Raw genomic sequence first — 17684 nt, 5'->3', positions numbered from 1 at the left:
GGAGCGTACGGGCGCTCAGCCGGCCAGAGGGGCGGGATGTGCAAGCCAGGGATTGGCTGGGTCCGCCTCTGCATGCTGCCGATCTTGCTGCCACAACCCTTGGTCCGGTCTGATCTTAGATTGGGAATGAACTCCGTATGCCTAAGCCAGCCGACGAAACGAGCAGCCGTGGATCGATAGTGTGGTTGGTGGGTTTGGGCACGTCTTCATATCTCTGCATGCCAATGACATTTTTATGGCTTGTAAATTCATACAATGGTCCCTTGAGCCTTCACGTGAAGTTTCATGGCAAGACGACTCGTTTTCTATTTTTCACGATTTTCAAAACTTTTTACGGTTTGGGATTTTTTAAAATTCTTTTGGAAGGTGTTTTAGCCCCAAACTTGGTAGACGTGATGCTTGTATTTTTTTTTGGCATGCACAAAAAAATTCAGCTAAAAACTCAAAGTGTACAAGATTTTGTGACCATTTGAAAAAAGTGTCCCCATTTCAGACGCTTTAATGGCTACTGGCAGCAAACTTGTAAAATCTCAAATGCTCTTTAAGGGGGTGTGAGTTCTCAAGGTTTGATGAGGGATAGGGGGCCAATATAAGGGCCAAGTACCAGCACCCATCACACATCATGCGCGTAAACCCCCCCGGCCCCCCCGATCGTCGGAACCCCAATGCCGTCGGTCAGGTTCTCTAGCGACACTCTGGCGATGGTGCCCCGACTAAGAAAAATGCGGCACCAGCACATGCCTGAGCCAGCATGTGCTGCCGTAACCCTCGTTCCAATCCAATCTTAGACTGGGAATGAACTCCGTATGCTTAAGTCAACCCACGGAACGAGCGTGCGGGCGCTCAGCTGGCCAGAGGGGCGGGATGCGTAAGCCGAGCATCGATCGGGTCCCCCTCTACGTGCTGCCGATCCTGCTACCGCAACCCTCGGTCCGATCTGATCTTAGACTGGGAATGAACTCCGCATGCCTAAGCCAACCGACGAAACGAGCGGGCGGGCGGGCGGGCACTACGCCGGCCAAACAGACGGGATGCGCAAGCCGTGGATCGATAGGGTGGTAGGTGGGTTTAGGCACATCTTCATATTTCTATGTGACAATTCCTTTTTTATGGCTTGTAAATTCATACAATGGTCCCTTAAGCCTTCACTTGAAGTTTCATGGCAAGACGACTCGTTTTCTATTTTTCATGATTTTTGAAACTTTTTGCGGTTCGGGATTTTTTAAAAGTTTTTCGGAAGGAGTTTTAGAACCAAACTTGGTAGACGTGATACTTTTATTTTTGTTGGCATGCATAAAAAAATTCAGCTAAAAACCCGAAGTGTACAAGATTTTGTGACCATTTGAAGAAAGTGTCCCCATTTTAGACACTTTAATGGCTACTGGTAGCAAACCTGTAAAATCTCAAATGCTCTTTAAGGGGGTGTGAGTTCTCGAGGTTTGATGAGGGATAGGGGGCCAATATAAGGGCCAAGTACCAGCACCCATCGCACATCATGTGTGCACCCCCCCGACGCCCGATCGTTGAAACCCCAATGCCGCCGGTCAGGTTCTCTGGCGATGCTCCGGGGATGGTGCCCTGGGGAAGAAAAATGCGTCACCATCACATGCCCGAGCCCAGCATGTGCTGCAGCAACCCTCAGTCCGGTCGAATCTTAGACTGGGAATGAACTCCGTATACTTAGATTGGGAATGAACTCCGTATGCTTAAGTCAACCCACGAAACGAGTGTGAGGGCGCTCAGCCGGCCAGAGGGGCGGGATGCGCAAGTCGGGGATCGGTCGGGTCCCCCTCTGCGTGCTGTCGATCCTGCTACCATAACCCTTGGTCTGATCCGATCTTAGACTGGAAATAAACTCAGTATGCCTAAGCCAATGGACGAAACGAGCGTGCAGACGGGCGGGCGGGCACTACACCGGCCAGAAAGACGGGATGCGCAAGCCGTGGATCGATAGGGTGGTAGGTGGGTTTAGGCACATCTTCATATTTTTGCGTGCCAATGCCATTTTTATGGCTTGTAAATTCATACAATGGTCTCTTAATCCTTCACATAAAGTTTCATGGCAAGACTACTCGTTTTCTATTTTTCACGATTTTCAAAACTTTTTGTAGTTCAAGATTTTTTAAAATTTATTCGGAAGAAGTTTTGGCACCAAACTTGGTAGACGTGATCCATGTATTTTTTTTGGCACGCAAAAAAAAATTTAGCTAAAAACTTGAAGTGTACAAGATTTTGTGACCATTTGAAAAAAGTGTCCCCATTTCAAACACTTTAATTGCTACTGCCAGCAAACCTGTAAACTCTCAAATGCTCTTTAAGGGGTGTGGGTTGTCGAGGTTTGATGAGGGATAGGGGGACAATATAAGGGCCAAGTACCAGCACCCATTGCACATCACGTGCGATCACCCCCCGCCCCCCGATCGTCGGAACCCCAATGCCGTCGGTTAGGTTCTCCGACGATGCTCCGACGATGGTGCCCTGGTGAAGAAAAATGCAGCACCAGCAGATGCCCGAGCCCAGTATGTGTTACAGCAACCCTTGATCTGGTCTGATCTTAGACTGGGAATGAACTCCGTATGCCTAAGTCAACCCACGAAACGAGCGTTCGGGTGCTCAGCCGGCCAGAGGGGCGGGATGCGTGAGCCGGGGATCGATCGGGTCCCCCTCTGCGTACTGTCGATCCTACTACTGCAACCTTTGGTCTGGTCTGATCTTAGATTAGGAATGAACTCTGTATGCTTAAGCCAACCGACGAAACGAGCAGACGGATAGGCGGGCGGGCACTACGCAGGCCAAAGAGACGGTATGCGCAAGCCGTGGATCGATAACGTGGTAGGTGGGTTTAGGCACATCTTCATATTTCTGTGTGCCAATGCTATTTTTATGGCTTGTAAATTCATACAATGGTCCCTTCAGCCTTCACGTGAAGTTTCATGGCAAGATGACTCGTTTACTATTTTTCACAATTTTCAAAACTTTTTACAGTTCGGGATTTTGTAAAATTTTTTCAGAAGGAGTTTTGGCTATAACCTTGGTAGATGTGATTCTTGTATTTTTGTTGGCATGCAAAAAAAAATTTGGGTAAAAACTCGAAGTGTACAAGATTTTGTGACCATTTGAAAAAAGTGTCCCCATTTCAAACACTTTAATGGCTACTGGCAGCAAACCTGTAAAATCTCACATGCTCTTTAAGGGGGTGTGGGTTCTCGAGGTTTGATGAGGGATAGGGGGCAAATATAAGGGCCATGTACCAGCACCCATCACACATCAAGTGCGATCAACCCCCGGCTCCCCCGATTGCTGGAACCCCAATGTCGTCGGTCAGATTCTCCGGCGATGCTCCGGTGATGGTGCCCTGGCGAAGAAAAATGCAGCACCAGCACATGCCTGAGCCCAGCATGTGCTGCAGCAACCCTCGGTCCGGTCTTATCTTAGACTGGGAATGAACTCCGTAAGCTTAGACTGGGAATGAACTCCGTATGCCTAAGTCAACCCATGAAACGAGCGTGCGGGTGCTCAACCGGCCAGAGGGATTGGATGCGCGAGCCGAGGATCGACCGGGTCCCCCTCTACATGCTGCCGATCCTACTACTGCAACCCTTCGTCCGATCTGATCTTAGACTGGGAATGAACTCTGTATGCTTAAGCCAAACGACGAAACGAGCAGACGGACGGGCGGGCGGGCACTACGCCGGCCAAAGAGACGGTATGCGCAAGCCGTGGATCGATAGGGTGGTAGGTGGGTTTAGGCACATCTTCATATTTCTGTGTGCTAATGCTATTTTTATGACTTGTAAATTCATACGATGGTCCCTTCAGCCTTCACGTGAAGTTTCATGGCAAGATGACTTGTTTACTATTTTTCACGATTTTCAAAACTTTTTGAGTTCGGGATTTTGTAAAATTTTTTCAGAAGGAGTTTTGGCCATAACCTTGGTAGATGTGATTCTTGTATTTTTCTTGGCATGTAAAAAAAAAAATTCGGGTAAAAACTCGAAGTGTACAAGATTTTGTGACCATTTGAAAAAAGTGTCCCCATTTCAAACACTTTAATGGCTACTGGCAGCAAACCTGTAAAATTTCACATGTTCTTTAAGGGGGTGTGGGTTCTCGAGGTTTGATGAGGGATAGGGGGCAAATATAAGGGCCAAGTACCAGCACCCATCGCACATCACGTGCGAACACCCCCCGGCTTCCCCGATCGTTGGAACCCCAATGTCGTCGTTCAGATTCTCCGGCGATGCTCCGGTGATGGTGCCCTGGCGAAGAAAAATGCAGCACCAGCACATGCCTGAGCCCAGCATGTGCTGCAGCAACCCTCGGTTCGGTCTGATCTTAGACTGGGAATGAACTCCGTAAGCTTAGACTGGGAATGAACTTCGTATGCCTAAGTCAACCCACGAAACGAGAGTGCGGGCGCTCAGTCTGCCGGAGGGGCGGGATGCGCAAGCCGGGGATCGACCAGGTCCCCCACTGTGTGCTACCAATCCTGTTGTCGCAACGTTCGATCCAGTCTGATCTTAGACTGGCAATGAACTCCATATGAATAAGCCGACTGACGAAACGAACTGGCGGGCGGGCGAAAGGGCACTACGCCGACCAGAGAGACGGGATGCGCAAGCCGTGGATCCATAGGGTGGTAGGTGGGTTTAGGCACATCTTCATATTTCTACGTGCCAATGCCGTTTTTATGGCTGGTAAATTCATACAATGGTCCCATAAGCCTTCACGTGAAGTTTCATGGCAAGACGACTTGTTTTCTATTTTTCATGATTTTCAAAACTTTTTACGGTTCGGGATTTTTTAAAATTTTTTCAGAAGGATTTTTGGATCCAAACTTGGTAGATGTGATCCTTGTATTTTTGTTGGCATGCACAAAACAATTCAGCCAAAAACTCAAAGTGTACAAGATTTTGTGACCATTTCAAAAAAGTTTCCCATTTCAGACACTTTAATGGCTACTGGTAGCAAACCTGTAAAATCTCAAATGCTCTTTTAGGGGGTGTGATTTCTCGAGGTTTGATGAGGGATAGGGGGCCAATATAAGGGCCAAGTACTAGCACCCATCGCACATCATATGCGCACACCCCCCCAGCCCACTCAATCGCTGGAACCCCAATGCCGTCGGTCAGGTTCTCCGACGATGCTCCGACGATGTTGCCCCGGTGAAGAAAAATGCGGCACCAACACATGCCCGAGCCCAGGATGTGCTGCTGCAATCCTCGGTCCACTCCAATCTTAGACTGGGAATGAACTTCGTATGCCTAAGTCAACACACGAAACGAGCGTGCAGGCGCTCAGCCGGCCAAAAGGGCGAGATGTGCAAGCCGGGGATCGGTCGGGTCCCCCTCTGTGTGCTGCCGATCTTACTGCCATAACCCTCGATCCGGTCTGATCCTAGACTGGGAATGAACTCCGTATGCCTAAGCCAACCGACGAAACGAGCAGGCGGGCGGGCGGGCGGGCACTAAGCCGGCCAGAGAGACGGGATGCGCAAGCTGTGGATCGATAAGGTGGTAGCTGGGTTTAGGTACATCTTCGTATTTCTGCATGCCAATGCCATTTTTGTGGCTTGTAAATTCATACAATGGTCCCTTAAGCCTTCACGTGAAGTTTTATGGCAAGACGACTCGTTTTCTATTTTTCACGATTTTCAAAACTTTTTGCAGTTCGGGATTTTTTAAAATTCTTTCGGAAGTAGTTTTGGCCCCAAACTTGGTAGACGTGATCCTTATATTTTTGTTGGCATGCATAAAAAAATTCAGCTAAAAACTCGAAGTGTACAAGATTTTGGGACCATTTGAAAAAAGTGTCCCCATTTCAGACACTTTAATGGCTACTGGCAGCAAACCTGTAAAATCTCAAATGCTCTTTAAGGGGTTGTAAGTTCTCGAGGTTTGATGAGGGATAGGGGGCCAATATAAGGGCCAAGTACCAGCACCCATTGCACATCATTTGCGCGCACCCCCCCGGCCCCCCCGATCGTCAGAACCCCAATGCCGTCGGTCAGGTTCTCTGGCTATGCTCCGACGATGGTGCCCCAACCCCGAGCCCAGCATGTGCTGTCGCAACCCTTGGTTCGGTCCGACCTTAGACTGGGAATGAAATCCGTATGCTTCGACTAGGAATGAACTCGTATGCCTAAGTCAACCCATGAAACGAGTGTGTGGGCGCTCAGCCGGCCAGAGGGACGGGATGCGCAAGCCGGGGATCGACCGTGTCGCCCTTTGCGTGTTGCCGATCCTGTTGCCGCAACCCTCAGTCTGGTCTGATCTTAGACTGAGAATGAACTCCGTATGCCTAAGCCAATCGACGAAACGAGTGGGCGGGCGGGCACTACGCCGGCCAGAGAGACGGATGCGCAAGCCGTGGATCGGTAGGGTGGTAGGTGCTTTTAGGCACACCTTTATATTTCTGTGTGCCAATGCCATTTTTATGGCTTGTAAATTCATACAATGGTCCTTTAAGCCTTCACGTGAAGTTTCATGGCAAGAATACTCGTTTTCTATTTTCCACGATTTTCGAAACTTTTTACGGTTCGAGATTTTTTAAAATTTTTTCGGAAGGACTTTCGGCCCCAAACTTGGTAGACGTGATTCTTGTATTTTTTTTTGGCATGCACAAAAAAATTTAGCTAAAAACTCGAAGTGTACAAGATTTTGTGACCATTTGAAAAAATTGTCTTCAATTTAGACACTTTAATGGCTACTGGCAGCAAACCTGTAAAATCTCAAATGCTTTTTAAGGGGGTGTGAGTTCTCGAGGTTTGATGAGGGATAGGGGGATATTATACGGGCTAAGTACCAGCACCAATCGCACATCATGTACGCACAACCCCCCGACCCCTTGATCGTCGGAACCCCAATGTCGCAGGTCATGTTCTCCGGCGATGCTCCGGCGATGGTGACCCGACGATGAAAAATGCAACACCAGCACATGCCCAAACCCTGCATGTGCTGCCGTAACCCTCGGTCCAATCCAATCTTAGACTGGAAATGAACTCCGTATGCGTAGACTGGGAATGAACTACGTATGCCTAAGTCAACCCATGAAACGAGCATACGGGCGCTCAGCCGGCCAGAGGGGCAGGATGCGCAAGTCGGGGATCGGCCGAGTCCCCCTCTACATGCTATCGATCCTGCTGTCGCAACCCTCGGTCTGATCCCATCTTCGACTGGGAATGAACTCCGTATGCCTAAGCCAACCGACAAAATGAGCAGGCGGGCAGGCGGGCACTACGCCGGCCAGAGAGACGGGATGCGCATGCCGTGGATCGATAGGGTGGTAGGTGTGTTTAGGCACATCTTCATATTTGTGCATGCCAATGCCATTTTCATGGCTTGTAAATTCATACAATGGTCCCTTAAGCCTTCACGTGAAGTTTCATGGCAAGACAACCCATTTTTTATTTTACGTGATTTTTGAAACTTTTTGAGGTTCGAGATTTTTTAAAATTTTTTTGAAAGGAGTTTTGGCCCCAAACTTGGCAGACGTGATCCTTGTATTTTTTTTGCCATGCACAAAAACATTCAGCTAAAAACTCAAAGTGTACACGATTTTGTGACCATTTGAAAAAAGTGTCCCCATTTCAAACACTTTAATGGCTACTGGCAGCAAACCTGTAAAATCTCAAATGCTCTTTCAGGAGGTGTGAGTTCTCAAGGTTTGATGAGGGATAGGGGCCCAATATAAGGGCCAAGTACCAGCACCCATTGCACATCATGTGCACACACCCCCCGGCCCCCCCGATCGCCGGAACCCCAATGCCACCGGTCAGGTTCTCCGACGATGGTGCCCCGATGAAGAAAAATGCGGCACCAGCACATGCCTAAGCCCAACATGTGCTTCCGCAACCCTCGGTCTGGTCCGATCTTAGACTAGGAATGAACTCTGTAGCTTAGACTGGGAATGAACTCGTATGCCTAGGTCAACCCACGAAACGAGCATGCGGGCGCTCAGCCGGCTAGAGGGATGCGCAAGCCAAGGATCAGCCGGGTCCCCCTCTGCGTGCTGCCGATCTTGCTACCATAAACCTCGGTCCGGTCTGATCTTAGACTGGGAATGAACTCCGTATGCCTAAGTCAACCGACGAAAGGAACGGGCGAGTGGGCACTATGCCGGCCAGAGAGATAGGATACGCAAGTCGTGGATCGATAGGGTGGTAGGTGCATTTAGGAACATCTTCATATTTCTACATGCCAATGCCATTTTTATGGCTTGTAAATTCATACAATGGTCCCTTAAGCCTTCACGTGAAGTTTCATGCCAAGACGACTCATTTTCTATTTTTTACGATTCTTGAAACTTTTTATAGTTCAGGATTTTTTAAAATTTTTTCGGAAGGAGTTTTGGCCCCAAACTTGGTAGACGTGATCCTTGTATTTTTTTTGGCTTGCACAAAAAAATGCAGCTAAAAAATCGAAGTGTACAAGATTTTGTGACCATTTGAAAAAAGTGTCCCCATTTTAGACACTTTAATGGCTACTTGCAGCAAACCTGTAAAATCTCAAATGCTCTTTAAGGGGGTGTGACTTCTCGAGGCTTGATGAGCGACAGGGGGCCAATATAAGGGCCAAGTACCAGCACCCATCGCACATCATGTGCGCACACCCCCCCCGGCCCCCCCGATCGTCGGAACCCCAATGCCGCCGGTCAAGTTCTCCGACGATGGTCCGACGATGGTGCCCCGACGAAGAAAAATACGGCAACAGCACAAGCCTGACCCAGCATGTGCTGCCGTAACCCTCAGTCTGGTTCAATCTTAGACTGGAATGAACTCCGTATGCCTAAGTCATCCCACTAAACGAGCGTGCGGGCGCTCAGCCGACCAGAGGAGTGGGATGCGCAAGCCGAGGATCGGCCGGGTCCCTCACTGCGTGCTACCGATCCTGCTGCCACAACCGTCGATTCGGTCCGATCTTAGACTGGGAGTGAACTCTGTATGCCTAAGCCAACTGATGAAACGAGCGGGCGGACGGGCGGGCGGGCACTACGACGGCCAGAGAGACGAGATGCGCAAGCCGTGGATCGATAGGGTGGTAGGTGGGTTTAGGCACATCTTCATATTTGTGCGTGCCAATGCCATTTTTATGGCTTGTAAATTCATACAGTGGTCCCTTAAGCCTTCACGTGAAGTTTCTTGGCAGGACAGCTCATTTTCTATTTTTCATGATTTTTGAAACTTTTTACGGTTCGAGATTTTTTTAAATTTTTTCGGAAGGAGTTTTTGCCCCAAACTTGGTAGACATGATCCTTGTATTTTTCTTGGCATGCACAAAACAATTCAGCTAAAAACTCGAAGTGTACAAGATTTTGTGACCATTTGAAAAAAGTGTCCCAATTTCAGACACTTTAATGGCTACTGGCAGCAAACCTATAAAATCTCAAATGCTCTTTAAGGGGGTGTGAGTTCTCGAGGTTTGATGAGGGATAGAGGGCCAATCTAAGGGCCAAGTACCAGCACCCATCGCACATCATGTGCTCACACCCCCCCGAGTCACCCGATTGTTGAAACCCCAATGTCGTCAGTCAGGTTCTCCGGCGATGGTGCCCCGGCGAAGAAAAATGTAGCCCCAGCACATGCCCGAGCCCAACATCTACTTTTGTGACCCTCAGTTCGGTCTGATCTTAGGCTGAGAATGAACTCTGTATGCCTAAGACAACTGACGAAACGAGCGGGCAGGCGAGCGCGTCGGCACTACATCGGCCAGAGAGATAGGATGCGCAAGCCATGGATCGATAGGGTGGTAGGTGGGTTTAGGCACATCTTCATATTTTTGCGTGACAATGCCATTTTTATCGCTTGTAAATTCATACAATGGTCCTTTAAGCCTTCACGTGAAGTTTCATGGCAAGACACCTTGTTTTCTATTTTTCATGATTTTTGAAACTTTTTATGGTTCGGGATTTTTTTAAATTTTTTCGGAAGGAGTTTTTGCCCCAAACTTGGTACACGTGATCCTTGTATTTTTCTTGGCATGCACAAAACAATTCAGCTAAAAACTCGAAGTGTACAAGATTTTGTGACCATTTGAAAAAAGTGTCCCCATTTCAGACACTTTAATGGCTACTGGCAGCAAACCTATAAAATCTCAAATGCTCTTTATGGGGGTGTGAGTTCTCGAGGTTTGATGAGGGATAGGGGGCCAATATAAGGGCCAAGTACCAGCACCCATCGCACATCATGTGTGCACACCCCCTCGAACCCCCCGATCGTCGGAACTCCAATGCCGTCGGTCAGGTTCTTCGGTGATTTTCCGGTGATGCTGCCCCGATGAAGAAAAATGCGGCACCAGCACATGCCCGAGCCCAGCATGTGCTGCTGCAACCCTCGGTCCGGTGCAATCTTAGACGGGGAATGAACTCCATATGCTTAGACTGGGAATGAACTCTGCAAGCCTAAGTCAACCCATGAAACGAGCGTACGGGCGCTCAGCCGGCCAGAGGGGTGGGATGCGCAAACCAGGGATCGGCCGAGTCCCCCGCTACGTGCTGCCGATCCTGCTGCTGCAACCCTAGGTCTGGTCCATTCTTAGGCTGGGAATGAACTCCCTATGCCTAAGCCAACCGACGAAACGAGCGGGCGGGTGGGCGGGCGGGCACTACGCCGGCTCGAGAGACGGCATGCGCAAGTTGTGGATCGATAGGGTGGTAGGTGGGTTTAGGCACATCTTCATATTTCTACATGTAAATGCCATTTTTATGGCTTGTAAATTCATACAATGGTCCCTTAAGCCTTCACGTGAAGTTTCATGGCAAGATGACTCGTTTTCTATTTTTCACGATTTTCAAAACTTTTTACGGTTTTGGATTTTTTAAAATTTTTTCGGAAGGAGTTTTGCCCCCAAAGTAGCTGGACGTGATCCTTGTATTTTTTTTGGCATGCACAAAAAAATTCAGCTAAAAACTCGAAGTGTACAAGATTTTGTGACCATTTGAAAAAAGTGTCCCCAATTCGGACACTTTACTAGCTACTGGCGGCAAACCTGTAAAATCTGAAATGCTCTTTAAGGGGGTGTGAGTTCTACAGGTATGATAAGTGATAGGGGGCCAATATAATGGCCAAGCACCAGCACCCATCGCACATCATTTGCGCACACCTCCCAGCCCCCCGATCGTCGAAACCCCAATGCCACCGGTCAGGTTCTTCGATGATGCTCCGATGATGGTGCCCGAACGAAGAAAAATACGGCACCAGAACATGCCCGAGTCCAGCATGTGCTGCCGTAACCCTCAGTGCTATCCGATCTTAGACTGGGAATGAACTCCCTATGCTTAGACTGGGAATGAACTCCGTATGCCTAAGTCAACCCATGAAACGAGCATGTCGGCACTCAACCGGCCAGAGGGGTGAGATGCACAAGCTGAGATTGGTAGGTCCCCCTCTGTGTGCTGCCGATCCTACTGCCGTAACCCTCAGTTTGGTCTGATCTTAGACTGGGAATGAACTCCGTATGCCTAAGCCAACCGATGAAACAAGCGGGCGGGCGGGCGAGCACTACGTCGCAAAGACAGACGGGATGTGCAAGTCGTGGATCGATAGGGTGGTAGGTGGGTTTAGGTACATCTTCATATTTCTGCATGCCAACGCCATTTTTATGACTTTTAAATTCATACAATGGTCCTTTAAGCCCTCACGTGAAGTTTAATGGCAAGACAACTCATTTTCTATTTTTCACGATTTTTGAAACTTTTTGGGGTTCGGGATTTTTTAAAATTTTTTCGGAAGGAGTTTTGGCCCCAAACATGGTAGACGTGATCCCTGTATTTTTGTTGCCATGCACAAAAAAATTCAGCTAAAAACTTGAAGTGTACAAGATTTTGTGACCATTTGAAAAAAGTGTCCCCATTTCAGACACTTTAAAGGCTACTGGCAGCAAACCTGTAAAATCTAAAATGCGCTTTAAGGGGGGGTGAGTTCTTGAGGTTTGATGAGGGATAGGGGGCCAATATAAGGGCCAAGTACCAGCACCCATCACACATCATGTGCGCACACCCCACGGCCCCCCCGATCACCGGAACCCCAATGCCGCCGGTTAGGTTCTCCGACGATGCTGGTGCCCCGACGAAGAAAAATGCTGCACCGGCACATGCCCGAGCCCAGCATGTGCTGCCGTAACCCTCAGTCCAGTCCCATCTTAGACAGGGAATGAACTCCGCATGCCTAAGTCAACCCACGAAACGAGCATACGGGCGTTCAGTCGGCCAGAGAGGCACGATGCGCAAATCGAGGATTGACCGGGTCCCCCTCTGCGTGCTGCTGATCCTATTGCTGCAATCCTCGATCCTATTCGATCTTGGACTGGGAATGAACTCCGTATCCCTAAGCCAACCGACGAAACGAGCGGGAGGGCGGGCGGGCGGGCACTACGTTGGCCAGAAATACGGGATGCGCAAGCCGTGGATCGATAGGGTGGTAGGTGGGTTTAGGCACATCTTCATATTTTTGCACGCCAATGCCATTTTTATGGCTTGTAAATTCATACAATGGTCTCTTAAGCCTTCACGTGAAGTTTCACGGCAAGACGACTCGTTTTCTATTTTTCACGATTTTTGAAACTATTTACGGTTCACAATTTTTTAAAATTTTTTTGAAAGGTGTTTTAGCCCCAAACTTGGTAGACATGATCCTTGTATTTCTGTTGGCATGCACAAAAAAATTCAGCTAAAAACTTGAAGTGTACAAGATTTTGTGACCATTTGAAAAAAGTGTCCCCATTTCAGACACTTTAATGGCTACTGGCAGCAAACCTGTAAAATCTCAAATGATCTTTAAGGAGGTGTGAGTTCTCGAGGTTTGATGAGGGATAGGGGGCCAATATAAGGGCCAAGTACCAGTACCCATCGCACATCATGTTCGCACACCCCCCAGCCCCCCCGATCGCTGGAACCCCAATGCCGCCGGTCAGGTTCTCCGGCTATGCTCTGGCGATGGTGCCCCGATGAAGAAAAATACGGAACCAGCACATGCCCGAGCCCAGCATGTGCTGCTGCAACCCTGGGTCTGGTCTGATCTTAGACTGGGAATGAACTCTGTATGCTTAGACTGGGAATGAACTCCGTATGCCTAAGTCAACCCACGAAATGAGCGTGCGGGCACTCAACCGGCTTGAGGGGCGGGATGCGAAAGTCGAGGATCGATCGGGTCCCCCTCTGCGTGCTGCTGATCCTGTTGCCACAACCCTTGGTCTGATTCGATCTTAGACTGGGAATGAACTCCGTATGCCTAAGCCAACCGACGAAACGAACGAGCGGGCGGGCGGGCGGGCACTACGCCGGCCAGAGAGACGGGATGCGCAAGCCGTGGATTGATAAGGTGGTAGGTGGGTTTAGGCACATCTTCATATTTCTGCATGCCAATGCCATTTTTATGGCTTGTAAATTCATACAATGGTCCCTTAAGCCTTCACGTGAAGTTTCATGGCAAGACGACTCATTTTCTATTTTTCACGATTTTTGAAACTTTTTGTGGTTCGAGATTTTTTAAAATTATTTCGGAAGGTGTTTTGGCCACAACCTTGGTAGACGTGATCCTTGTATTTTTTTTGGCATGCACAAAAAAATTCAACTAAAAACTCGAAGTGTACAAGATTTTGTAACCATTTGAAAAAAGTGTCCCTATTTTAGACACTCTAAAGGCTACTCGTAGCAAACCTGTAAAATCTCAAATGCTCTTTCAGGAGGTGTGAGTTCTTGAGCTTTGATGAGGGATAGGGGGCCAATATAAGGGCCAAGTACCAGCACCCATCGCACATCATGTGCGCAAACCCCCCGGCCCCCCCGATCACCGGAAACCCAGTGTCGCCGGTCAGGTTCTCCGGCGATGCTCCGGCGATGGTGCCCCCGCGAAGAAAAATATGGCACCAGCACATGCCCGAGCCCAGCACGTGCTGCCACAACCCTCGATCCGGTCCGATCTTAGACTGGGAATGAACTCCATATGCTTAGACTGGGAATGAACTAAGTATGCCTAAGTCAACCCACGAAACGAGCGTGCGGGCACTTAGCAGGCCAGAGGGGCGGGATGCGCAAGCCGGGGATTGGACAGGTCCCTCTCTGCATGCTGCCAATCCTGCTACGGTAACCCTCGATCCGATCCCATCTTAGACTGGGAATGAACTCCGTATACCTAAGCCAACCGACAAAACGAGCAGGCCGACGAGCGGGCGGGCACTATGCCGACCAGAGAGACGGGATGCGCAAGCCGTGGGTCGATAGGGTGGTAGGTGGGTTTAGGCACATCTTCATATTTCTGCATGCCAATGCCATTTTTATGGCTTGTAAATTCATACAATGGTCCCTTAAGCCTTCAAGTGAAGTTTCATGGCAAGATGACTCGTTTTCTATTTTTCACGATTTTCGAAACTTTTTATGGTTCAGGATTTCTTAAAATTTTTTCAGAAGGAGTTTTGGCCCCAAACTTGCTAGACGTGATCCTTGTATTTTTGTTGGCATGCACAAAAAAATTCAGCTAAAAACTCGAAGCGTACAACATTTTGTGACCATTCGAAAAAAGTGCCCCCATTTAGACACTTTAATGGCTACTAGCAGCAAACCTGTAAAATCTCAAATGCTCTTTAAGGGGGTGTGAGTTCTCGAGGTTTGATGAGGGATAGGGGACCAATATAAGGGCCAAGTACTAGCACCAATCGCACATCATGTGCGCACACCCCCCGGCCCGCCGATCGCCGGAACCCCAATGCCTCCGGTCAGGTTGTCCCGCGATGGTGCCCCGAGAAAGAAAAATGTGGCACCAGCACATGCCCGAGCCCAGCATGTGCAGCCGCAACCCTCGATCCAGTCCGATCTTAGACTGGGAATGAACTCAATATGCTTAGATTGGGAATGAACTCCGCATGCCTAAGTCAACCCATGAAATGAGCGTGCAGGTGCTCAGCCGGCCAGAAGGGTGGGATGCGCCAGCCGGGGATTGATCGGGTCCCCCGCTGCGTGCTGCCGATCCTACTGCCGGAACCCTCAGTCTGGTCTGATCTTAGACTGGGAATGTACTCCGTATGCCTAAGCCAACCGACGAAATGAGCGGACGGGCGGACGGGCACTACTCCGGCCAGAGAGACGGGATGCGCAAGCCGTGGATCGATAAGGTGGTAGGTGGGTTTAGGCACATCTGCATATTTCTACATGCAAATCCCATTTTTATGGCTTGTAAATTCATACAATGGTCCCTTAAGCCTTCACGTGAAGTTTCATGGCAAGACGACTCGTTTTCTATTTTTCATGATTTTTGAAACTTTTTCTGGTTCGGGATTTTTTAAAATTTTTTTGGAAGGATATTTGGCCCCAAACTTGGTAGACGTGATCCTTGTATTTTTGTTGGCGTGCACAAAACAATTCATCTAAAAACTCGAAGTGTACAAGATATTGTGACAATTTGAAAAAAAAGTCCCCATTTTAGACACTTTAATGGCTACTGGCAGCAAACCTGTAAAATCTCAAATGCTCTTTAAGGGGGTGTGAGTTCTTGAGGTTTGATGAGGGATAGGGGGCCAATATAAGGGCCAAGTACCAGCACCCATCACACATCATGTGCGCACACCCCCCAGCCCCCCCCGATCGCTGAAACCCCAATCCCGTCGATCAGGTTTAACGACGATGCTCCGGCGATGGTGCCCTGGCAAAGAAAAATGTGACACCAGCACATGCATGAGCCCAGCATGTGCTGTCGCAACCCTCGATTAAGTCTGATCTTAGACTGGCAATGAACTCCATATGCTTAGACTGTGAATGAACTCCGTATGCCTAAGTTAACCCACGAAATGAGCGTGTGGGCGCTCAGCCGGCCAGAGGGGTGGGATGAGCAAGCCGAGGATCAGCCGGGTCCCCCACTGCGTGCTACTGATCCTGCTACCGCAACCCTCAGTTCGATCTGATCTTAGACTGGGAATGGACTCCGTGTGCCTAAGCCAACCGACGAAACGAGCGGGTGAGCGGGCGAGCACTACCCCGGCCAGAGAGACGGGATGCGCAAGCCGTGGATCGATAAGGTGGTAGGTGGGTTTAGGCACATCTTCATATTTTTGCCTGGCAATGGCATTTTTATGGCTTGTAAATTCATACAATGGTCCCTTAAGCCTTCACGTGAAGTTTCATCGCAAGACGACTCGTTTTCTATTTTTTACGATTTTTGAAACTTTTTACGGTTTGGGATTTTTTAAACTTTTTTCGGAAAGAGTTTTGGCCCTAAGCTTGGTAGACGTGATCCTTGTATTTTTGTTGGCATGCACAAAAAAATTCAGCTAAAAACTCAAAGTGTACAAGATTTTGTGACCATTTGAAAAAAGTGTCCCCATTTTAGACACTTTAATGGCTATTGGCAGCAAACCTGTAAAATCTCAAATGCTCTTTAGGGGGGTGTGAGTTCTTGAGGTTCGATGAGGGATAGGGGGCCAATATAAGGGCCAAGTACCAGCACCATTCGCACATCATGTGCACACACCCCCCGGCCCCCGATTGTCGGAACCCCAATGCCACCGGTCAGGTTCTCTGACGATGCTTCGGCGATGGTGCCTCGACAAAGAAAAATACGGCACCAGCACATGCCAAAGCCCAGCATGTGCTGCCGTAACCCTCGATCCAGTTCGATCTTAGACTGGGAATGAACTCCATATGCTTAGACTAGGAATGAACTCCGTATGCCTAAGTTAACCCACGAAATAAGCATGTGGGCGCTCAGCCGGCCAGAGGGGTGGGATCCTCAAGTCGGGGATCGACCGGGTCCCCCGCTGTGTGCTACCAATCCTGCTGCCGTAACCCTCCGTCTGGTCTGATCTTAGACTGGGAATGAACTCCGTATGCCTAAGCCAACTGACGCAACGAGCGGGCGAGCGGGTGGGCACAACGCCAGTAAGAGAGACGGGATGCGCAAGCCGTGTATCGATAGGGTGGTAGGTGGGTTTAGGCACATCTTCATATTCTGTCTACCAATGCCATTTTTATGGCTTGTAAATTCATACAATGGTCCCTTAAGCATTCACGTGAAGTTTCATGGCAAGACGACTCGTTTTCTATTTTTCACGATTTTTGAAACTTTTTACGCTTCGGGATTTTTTAAAATTTCTTCGAAAGTAGTTTTGGCCCCAAACTTGGTATATGTGATGCTTGTATTTTTGTTGGGATGCACAAAAGATTCAGCTAAAAACTCGAAGTGTACAAGATTTTGTGACCATTTGAAAAAAGTGTCCCCATTTCAGGCACTTTAATGGCTACTGGCAGCAAACCTGTAAAATCTCAAATGCACTTTAAGGGGGTGTGAGTTCTCGAGGTTTGATGAGGGATTGGAGGCCAATATAAGGGCCAAGTACCAGCACCCATCACACATCATGTGCGCACACCCCCCGGCCCTCCCGATCGCCGGAACCCCAATGCTGCCGGTCAGGTTCAACGACGATGCTCCGACGATGGTGCCACGATGAAGAAAAATGCGGCACCAGCACATGCCCGAGCCCAGCATGTGCTGCAGTAACCCTCGGTTTGGTCAAATTTTAGACTGGGAGTGAACTTCGCATGCTTAGACTGGGAATGAACTCCGTATGCCTAAGCCAACCCACGAAACAAGCGTGCGGGCGCTCAGTCGACCAGAGGGGCGGATGCGCAAGTCGAGGATCGGTCGGGTCTCCCTTTGTGTGCTACCGATCCTACTGCTGTAACCCTCAGTCCGGTCCAAT

This window comes from Durio zibethinus, chromosome 2 (genome assembly GCF_047325235.1).
Source record: "Durio zibethinus cultivar Kanyao isolate XHJ-2024 chromosome 2, ASM4732523v1, whole genome shotgun sequence".
Classification (NCBI taxonomy): domain Eukaryota; kingdom Viridiplantae; phylum Streptophyta; class Magnoliopsida; order Malvales; family Malvaceae; genus Durio; species Durio zibethinus.
The sequence above is the reverse complement of the archived record's forward strand: the minus strand, read 5'-3'. Positions refer to the sequence as shown.